Source organism: Rhincodon typus, chromosome 29 (genome assembly GCF_021869965.1).
Source record: "Rhincodon typus isolate 14 chromosome 29, sRhiTyp1.1, whole genome shotgun sequence".
Lineage (NCBI taxonomy): Eukaryota > Metazoa > Chordata > Chondrichthyes > Orectolobiformes > Rhincodontidae > Rhincodon > Rhincodon typus.
Window position 1 is genome coordinate 33,056,303 of NC_063360.1, and position 9,817 is coordinate 33,066,119.

General features: G+C 40.3%; 1 long non-coding RNA gene across 3 annotated transcripts in view; it reads left to right on the forward strand.

Moving 5' to 3' along the window:
* LOC125486458 overlaps nt 1-9,817 on the forward strand; it is a 267,656-nt gene that overhangs the window by 35,222 nt on the left and 222,617 nt on the right. For 2 of the 3 annotated variants that reach the window (XR_007265118.1, XR_007265117.1), the window contains exon 2: nt 3,491-3,544. This is a non-coding gene — a long non-coding RNA (uncharacterized LOC125486458). Of the gene's footprint in view, nt 1-3,490; nt 3,545-3,753; nt 3,913-9,817 lie in introns of those variants that run through there. The other variant, XR_007265119.1, reaches the window with a different exon arrangement.

The following is a 9,817-nucleotide window of genomic DNA, read 5'->3' on the forward strand; positions in this document are numbered from 1 at the left end:
TGCTGCTTGGCCTGCTGTGTTCATCCAGCCCTGCACCTTGTTGTCTCGGATTCTCCAGCATCTGCAGTTCCTACTATCCCCCTTCTCCTAAAAGGAAATAGTTTAGAACAGTTCAGAAGCTGGTGACATCAGTGTAAGGATTTTATTTTGTAAATTCCAGATTGGAGGTGTTGCTTACAACCCTCGGGCTATTTGAAGCAGAGTCTGCGCTCAGTAGTGTCACTAATCCAAGAAGTGGTTACTTAAGTCAAGACTGGGAATTGGGGAAACAGTTAAGTCCAACCTATAGATGTGATAAAAAGGTGAATTCCCTCAGTGCTGCAAAGTCATGCTGTTGATGGTGTAGATGAAATTACAGTTTACTGTTTTTTGTGTGTGTCATTATGTACCTTTTTTTTCTTTCAGTGAAAGACCTTGTTAAATTTAAATAATCAAGCCAGATTTCGGTGTGGAATCTGACTTGTTCAGCAATACCATCAGTTGAGATCATATCACTGTAACTACCAGTTCTTCTTTATCTAGTCTAGCAGTTACATCTTCAAGAACTCCCATCAGAGGATTTTGTCTTTCAGTAAAGATGTAATTCGATGTAATTCAATGTAATAGACGGGCTCGATTAGTAATACCGTGCTTTTCTAGATGTATTAAACTTCTTTAAGTGGCCTGTAGGCCACTCCTTCCTTTTTTTTTCTTAATATGATCTAACATCTGTTAACTTGCAAACTGATAGGGTCATTCCTGACTCCAAGGAATTTTGGAAAATCATAGCTAGCACATCTACTAACAGCTTACACCCTAGAGTTCCTAAACCAACAATTTAGATTCTGGGGGTTTGTCTTGATTTTAGTCCCTTGTGGTTCTTCAATACTTTTCCTGACTTGTTAATACTAATTTCTTTGCTGTATTCAACCAGCAATCATTGTACAGGATGCATTTTATGCATTCTTTCCTGTCTTTGTGATGAAACTTGTCTTTCACTGTGAATACAGACACACAACTTGTTCAATGCCTCTACCATTTCTTCATTCCCCAACAGCAAAGAATTCACTCGAACCTGCCATCGTCAGCATTGCCTTCTGAACTGCAGTTGATTTAGTCCTCCCTGATAGGAGCCCAGTTGGATATCTGTTGCTCCTGTGAGACAGATACTGCCTCTGCTTAATGCTGTCCTGTAGCTTTCTGATATGGATGCATTAGATGAATAAATCCTCATCACCCCAGTTGACTGCTGAAGTGTAGAAAGTCCAGTCCGTTGCTGTAATTTTATGGCGACCACTGTCTCTGCTCCACCAGTGTTGCCACACAAAATCATACTGTACAGAAACAAAAGTAATGAGATTATAACTAAAAGAACGTTTCACTCCCCAGTGTCACTCGGATTAGGATTGGATTTGGATTTGGATGGTCATTCAAATACTTCATCTGTTTTGTGATAGTGTAGGAGAAATGCAGTACAATTTCCATACCAGCAAATCCAAGGTTGCCATGGTCTTCTGTATCTTGTAGATGCGAGAGAAGCATAGGGCTTAATTCTTTAAGCTTCCTTTTGGTAAGTCATTCAACTCTGCTGGAGCAGGACTTCCCAAAATTTTGTGAAAAATTGCTAGGCAAAGTTTTTTTGGTTTAATTTGCTCCTTCCATGACTACACAGAAGCAAGCTACATTCTATAATTGGTTCTAGTTCTGACAATCTCTAAAGAAAGGAGTGAAACAGCATGATGTGCTAGCTCTTGAACTCGTTTTGGCGTTTTCATGCTTCTGACCTCTTGCCTTTGCTGAAAAGATGGAGGAGTCTACTTGCATACCAGATCAGATGATAATCTGTACAAAACATCATTGTTGAAAGCAAACATAAAAAGATTGTCTTGATCCAAGAACTACTCCATACTTGTGGTGCTAGTCACCCACACAGAATCTCAGCTAACAGGGCGCATGGTTCATTTCTCACTTGCCATAAGTTATTTACCCTGACTATAAGTATTAAGACCATTGTGTTATCGGACAAGGTATTGCATCTTTGTCCCAACCACACTAACGTCTAACGTCTAACGTCTAACTGGGAGTAGTAGGCAAATTCTGCTACCTCCTATCCCCAGTGATAGACAACTTCCCTTGATGCAAAACTTGATACATATATAGGGTAAGCAGCTACTGCTTTTTCAACTGACTCATGAATCAAGCATTGAATAATATCCAGCTGACCCTTTTGTACTAAACCATGGGTCTATACTATTGCAGCAATGTACCAAGGCTCCTTGGACAGCATCTTCCAAGCCCACAACCACTACAAGGACAAAGGCAGATGATTCTTGGGAGCACCATCATCATATGCAAGTTATCATTGTTACTTCACCCTCACCCCTAAAGGAAAATCATTCTGGATGATGAGAGAGCCAAATCTCAAGTGAGATGACCAAAACTTGGCTTCAAAGGTGCTTGCAAGTGTGACTGCCGATACATTAATTTATCATGCCTAGAATTCGTGTCTGATGGAGGAAAATTTACTGGAGCCGTATTCACCACGGTGGTTACTGCAATAGTGCCAACACCAAAAATTAAATAACCTAGAAAGGCACCTGGAATCTTCATGCCCAGCACTTGTATCAAAACTGCTACTTGAGGATTAGCACCTTCAGCCAACAGCAAAAGTTCACCATTAGATGGCCCCCATCAGAAAGTGATGTAATGAGTCATTTGTTTCATAAATCCACTATTTTATACATGTCCTTGAACAGGAATCTGTAGGAGAGAAGTAAATGATGTGTATAGTTTAAGAGTAATGTCAATGAATGTAATGTACATTCTTGCCTTAAAGTGGCGATAAATCGCTTCCTAGCACCTCAAGCCAGATGCAAAGATATAGGTGGCAAGTGTTTCCTTGTTTGTAAGACCATGCTATTTTAAAAAAAATTGGTGTTTTCTACAGTTGCATTAAGTGTTTCTTTAGGTTAATAAATCTATTGAATTGTAATTTGGATCCCTGATAGGTTAGTTGATTTAAAAATAAGTCACTTCCAGGTTTAGCACAAGCATAAAACCCAGAGGCCTTAGTTTAATTTGTGCAGTATACTGAATTAGATGACCTCCGCTTGTGTAGCATGTTCAGAGATTGCATTTAAACTTAAACTAGCAAAGGAAAATTCTTTTGGTTTGACCTTAATATATACACTGTGCTTCACAGAAAACATCATGAGTAGATTACATAACATTCATTTAAAAAGTATAAATTCAACGTTTGCAATAACTTTGTTTGCATTGTTGAATAACAATATTCAAGTGACTTCTGAAATTGTGCACGTGGGCATGAGGTGAGATATGTAATGTGACATATATAGTTTTTTTTATATATGGATAGCAACAGAACCCCATAATGGCTTACAGTAACTACATGAGAAATTTTGCTTTTAGTAAATTATCCCCTTCTACTCAATTATAAATTGCAGTTCATATTGGCAATGGATTAAAATTATTTTGTTTTTGCCATTTCCAGGAAGTTTGTTCCTGTCGGAGTAGACTCTCTGTTCCAGTTGGATCAGCTAATAAGGTCAGTGTTTTAATTTTTTTTTTAGGGAAAACAGTTGTGTTGTCTTTTAAAAATGTGTACGTCACTGTCAGAAAAAGGAGAATATTGATAGGAGTGGGAAAGAAATTACCTTGTGGTCTGATTCATCAATATTGCTGGCTGATGAAGCAGTAAATCATGTGAGACCAGAATCCTTTCTTGGCTGTTGTATGCCTACAATTTTCTTACAGGATTGTGTCAAAAGAGGGAAGCCATTAAGACCTGCTGACTGGAACACGTGGAAAATATGATACAGATGGATGAAGACCATATTTGGGTTCACATGTTATGCCTTAGGCAAATGTGCGATCTCTCTCGCGCACTCGCTCTCGCTCGTATTTTCAACCTATATGTAGACGAGGTAAAGAAAAATTTAACAGTACAGAGGCTATTATCCATAAATCTAAGCAAGACTTGGTACCTTTTCATGAAGGCTAAATTATTTTAGTTTTTACTATCTGTCATTTTCCTACTATATTTAGAGGAGGTCATTGGGATCTAAACAACTGGAAGAAAAGCCACCATGACTAAAACAGTTATAAGATGTAATATTTACAAGGCCATAATTTGACGAGTGCTGATATGAATGTTGTGGGATTGGAGAAGATTGCAGAGAAGGAGAGAAACAAGGTTAGGGAGAGATTTGCAAACCAGGTGAAGACTTTTAAATCAAAATGTTGCTTCACTTGGATCCGTCAATGGGCACAAAAGTGATGGGAGTTGAGATTTGCTGCAAGTTAAGACATGGGCAGCAGAGGTTTGGATGTCTGGATGTCTGGTTTAAAGAGGGTAGAGTTGACCCAATCCAGATGTTACATATTAGAGGTAACTCCAGGCCAGTTAGTTCATTTTGCAGGCTTTGAAAACAAATGTAACTGGGTGGCATATCGAGACCTGCATATTTAGACAATTAACTATATTGCAGAACAATCAAGGGTGCAAACATCTATTTTCTGCTTAATAACATTCTAATAATTTGTCTGTTGCATTTGCCATAGTATCAGCTGTTTAATTGGATACAGTAAAATCTTTGTCAAATTGCAGCAGCCCACCTGCAAATGTGTGTTAAGTGGAACCTTGAGAAGCTGAGGAAGCCCCTATGCAAGCTGGTTTCCTTGCAAATACACTGGTTTTTAAAAATGAACTAAAACATTGAAATACTAAATATGTGAAATAGGTGCAGAATTCATAGGCAGAGAGATCAAAAATCATACACCTTGTGAATGGAGTGTCAAATAATAAGTCTCTGCAGGTGATGAAGGCGCTGGATATGGCCAATAGAGTACCCTTCATTGTCCAGTACTTCCCCGGAGCGGAGAGACCTACGCCATGTTCTTCACAGCCTTCAACATGTCATCAATGACAATGAGCATCTTGCCAAGATCATCCCTACACCACCTTGCCTTCAAACAACTGCCAGAACTTAAACAGACCATCGTTTGCAGTAAACTACTCCTCCTTCAGGACAACATTGACCACAACGCCCCACACACCTGCCGTGGCAACCTCTGCAAGACATGATAGATCATCGGCCTGGATACCAGCACCACATGTAGGAACACCTCATACGCGACAGATACTCATTTGGCCAATGTTGTCTATCTCATACGCTGCAGGCAAGGATGCCCCGAGGCATGGTATATTGGCTAGACCGTGCAAATCCAAGACAATGGATGAATGGACACAACTGAACTATTGCCAGAAAGGAATGTTCCTCTCAGTTGGGGAGCATTTCAGCAGTCAAGGACATTCAGTCTCCGATCTTCAGGTAAATCTTCTCCAAGGCAGCCTTCAAGATACATAACGCAGAATTGCCGAGCAGAAACTGATAGCCGAGTTCCATACTCACGAAGATGGCCTCAACTATGATCTTCTGTTCCTGTCAAGCTACGTGACCCTACCATGTTGTTCAGTATCTGTAAAGTACTCCTTACTGTCCTGTTCTGACACTATCGCTTGATAAATTGTTATGCTCTCTCTACCTTAATCAGTTTTAATAGTTTTGGATTACTTATTACTTTCACGTGCTGAGAGTCTAGCCACTCTTATACCTATCATGTTATTCCAGCCATTTGGTTTATCTCCAGCACCACCTTTTTTTTTTTTATTTTTAATTTTTTTTTTGTAATTATGTCCTTGCCTTAATTAATCTGATTTATAGATCATTCTTTGACTTGTTAGTCAGCTGTTGACACTTTATTCACATGGTCTGATGCCTTTGATCACCTGCAGGGACTTACTATTTGACACTCCACTCACACCATTTGTATGATCTTTTGATCTCTCTGCCTATAAATTTTGTGCCTGTGTGCAGCTCTGTCACTTCACTTGACGAAGGGGCTATACTCCGAAAGCTTGTGGTTTCAAATAAACCTGTTGGACTATTAACCTGGTGTTATATGACTTTTGACTTTGTCCACCCCAGTGCAACACTGGCACCTCCACATCATGAACATCAATGATGTGTATTTGACTGTTGGATAGTAGGTGGTGCTCTTGACAATGACTTGCCAGTGAATCAATCCATCCAACCCTTGTGAAAGTCTAGAAAACTACTTTCAATGGCAATTCAAAGCACAATGCTGTAAGCGACACAATGGTAATGTACAAAAATTACTTCTGGCACCAATTGCCACAGTTTTTAAATTGATTTATGCTTCAAAAAAAAGGAAAAGGCTAACATAATTTTAATCTCTATCCTCAGAGGTTATAATGTTTTGAATCACCTTGACTCCTATGTTGTCATTCTTAGCTTAATAGTAACGATTATAAAAATAGGCTTAGTTCAATTAATTACTCCATATACAATATATAGCACAAAATTGAGTGGATCAGCTTTTTTAAAAACTTGCGTATTTGCAGTTGATTGTACTTGTGGATTACGCATGACTAGGAAAGGTTTGGCGGGTTATGGGCCAAGCGTAGGCAGGTGGGACTAGTTTATTTTGGAAACGTGGTCGGCGTAGACTGGTTGAAGCAAAAGATCTCTTTCCATTCTGTATGACCCTGACACTTTGTGCTGTTCTATTTCTGAATTTAATGGCATGGCAACATTAATGAAGTATGCAATGTTGGTCAATTGAAATATCCTTTTATTGCAGATTTAGTTGCTATTGACGGGGATCTCTTGTGTATGTTCCATAATTAATGCAGTATAACAAACTGTAGTGGGGATTCAGTAGAATAGTCCATGTGTACATTTTAATTTAGCAAAGCAGTTTGCTTTGGTACGTAAGTTAACTTGTGTTTATTGCATTCATTTTTATAATATTTTAAGTTGCAGTGATGTACATTGCGCATTACTGCCCGATCAGGACAGATACTTGACCGATATTTCTGCTGTGCTGAAAAAAGATTATAGTGCTGATTTTTCCAGACAATCTTGATGAAATTATTTTACAGAGGTTCAAAGGGGCAAATGTTATTTTCTTGTACCTTTTTTCTGTTGGAGTACTTAGAATATTCCAGCAGTCACTTGGGGCAGGGATGCTTGAGGGCAACTAGAAATGTAAATTGGATGCCCCTCAAATATTCACTGTATGAATGTAGAGCCTTTAATAATCTCAGTATTTACGTAGCGTCATTCCTACCTTCACGCTTTGGCTTTGTGCATCAGTCACTTCTTAGATGTACCGAAATTTATTGCTCCACTGTCCAATTCAGGGTCTGCATCTGTTGTCTATTAAAGCTGCTTTGATATTATGCCAGCATTCATGCTGATGTTAGAGGCCTCTGAGCTTTCTGCACGTGCAACCATATGCAATCCAAAAGTAAGCTGTCCTGTTGCCATCATCTCCAACTTGGCACACATGGCTGCTTCAGGGCCATGCAAATTGGTAAGCACCACCAAGCTTGATCTCCAATATTTGGCTACCCAATATTGTATGTTTCTTCTGTCATCTGTTTTCTATCCCAATTCCTCCAGGCAAAGATTAATTCACTGAGTTACGAAGCCAAAAAAGTCTAAAAACACTTCAGATTTCATGGGTTAATAAAACGGTGAGAAAATTGTTTGTTTTTAATGCAGTTTTCAAATGTCACTCCTATGAAATGACTAGCCTGATAGCAGGAAACATTCCTGGGCACCTCCTAATCTTTCAATTCTATAAGTTAAACTTTGCGTCACGGTCAGAAGTTATTGGTCATGTGGCAGGAGGGAAGCTCTAGCGCCACCAATAGATCATGTCTTTCATTCTGGAAATAGCATCTAGACTGTTTAAACCTGCTGACTGGTCAGATCTGCTGACTGGTCTGTTTCCGTGCTGTATGATCCTGACTGAAATTGCATTAAACCCTGTGTCATGAGATTATGGCTGTGCCAATCACTACCATCTTTAATTGATCAATTAGTAATTTAAATTAATTTTAAAATTTCTTTGTGAGATGTGGGCATCACCGGCTGGCCAGCATTTGTTACCCATTTCTAGTTGCCCCTGAGAAGGTGGTGATGAGCTGTCACCTTTTTAACCACTGCAGTTCCCCTTGCAGTGGATTGACCCACAATGCTCTGAGGGAGGGAATTTCGGGATTTTGATCCAGTGACCGTTAAGGAACGGTGATATATTTCCAGTGCAGGGTGGTGAGTGGTTTGGAGGGCAAGTTTGAAGGTGATGTTGTTCCCATGTATCTACTGATCTTGTCTTTGTAGATGGAGGTGGTCGTGGATTTGGAAAGCGCTGTCTGAGGATCTTTGAATTTCTGCAGTGTATCTTGTATCTTCTAGATAAATACTGAGATTATTAAGAGCTCTACATTAATACACTGAATATGGAGGGACATCCAATTTACATTTCTAGTTGCTCTCCAGCATCCCTGCCCCAAGTGACTGCTGGAAAATTCTAATATACTGCAACTAAAGGACTTTTGTGGATAGTAAACATTGTTGCTATAGCGCATTGGTGAAGAGAGTGGATGTAGGGCCAGTCAAGTAGGCTGTTTTGTCTAGGATGCTATCGAGCTTCTTGAGTATCATTGGAGCTGCACTCATCTGGGCAAGTGTGGAATATTATATTTACACTCCTGACTTGAACTTAGTAGATGTTGGATAGGCTTTGGGGAGTCAGGAGGTGAATTTCTTGCTGCAGTGTTCCTCGCCTTTGACCTGCTCTTGTAGCCACTGTGTTTATATGGCGAGTCTAGTTGACTTTCTAGTCAATGGGGACTCCCATAGTATTGATAATGGGGGATTCAGTGATGATAATATCATTGAATATCAAAGAATGTTGATTTTGTCTGTCTGTCTGTCTGTCTGTCTGTCTGTCTGTCTGTCTGTCTGTCATTGGCAATTGCTGTGGCGTGAATGTTACTTGCCACTTGTCAGTCCACGTCTGGATAATGCCCAGATCTTTTCGCATTTGAGTATGCACCTCCTTCAGTATCTGAGGAGTCGCGAATGGTTCTGAACATTGTGCGCCATCATTGGCGAACATCCCTACTTCTGATCTTATGATGGAGGGAATGTTATTTATGCAGTAGCTGAAGATGGTTTGGCCTAAGATGCTATCCTGAGGAACTCCTGCAGGGATGTCCTGGAACTGAGAAAACTGACCCCCAGCAACCACAACCCTGGTCCAGTGGATCACGTATCGCTCCTCCCAGTGGAGAATATTCCTCTGATACCCATTGATTCCAGTTTTGTTAGGGCTCCTTGATGCCACATTCAGTCGAATGCAACCTGATGTCAAGGGTTGTCACTCTCTGTTCCCCTCTGTGTAGTTCAGCAATTTTGTCCATGTATGAACCAAGGCTGTAATGAGGTCAGCAGCTGAGTGGCCCTGGCAGAACCCAAACTGGGCGTCATTGAGCAGGTGCTGCATGATAGCACTGTTGATACCTTCTGTCGTTGCACTGATCAAGAGTAGACTGAAGGGACGGTAATGGCAGGGTTGGATTTCTGTTGCATTTTATGGACAGGACATAGCTGAGCAATTTTCCATATTGTCAGGTAGAAGTCAATGTTGCAGTTGTACTGGAAGAGTTTGCTTAGGGAAGTAGCAAGATCTGGAGCACAAGTCTTCAGCACTATTGCCAGAATGTTGTCTGGACCCATAGCCTTTGCTGTGTCCAGTGTCTCCCACCATTTCTTGATTGATGTCATGTGGAGTGAATTAAATTGGCTGTAGACTGGTATCTGTAAGCTAGGGACCACTGAAGGAGGCCTTGATGGGTCGTCCACTCGACACTTTTTGGCTGAAGATTGCTGCAAAAATGTAATCCACCCTAATCCTATCTGGGTATTCCTCCCCACTACCACCA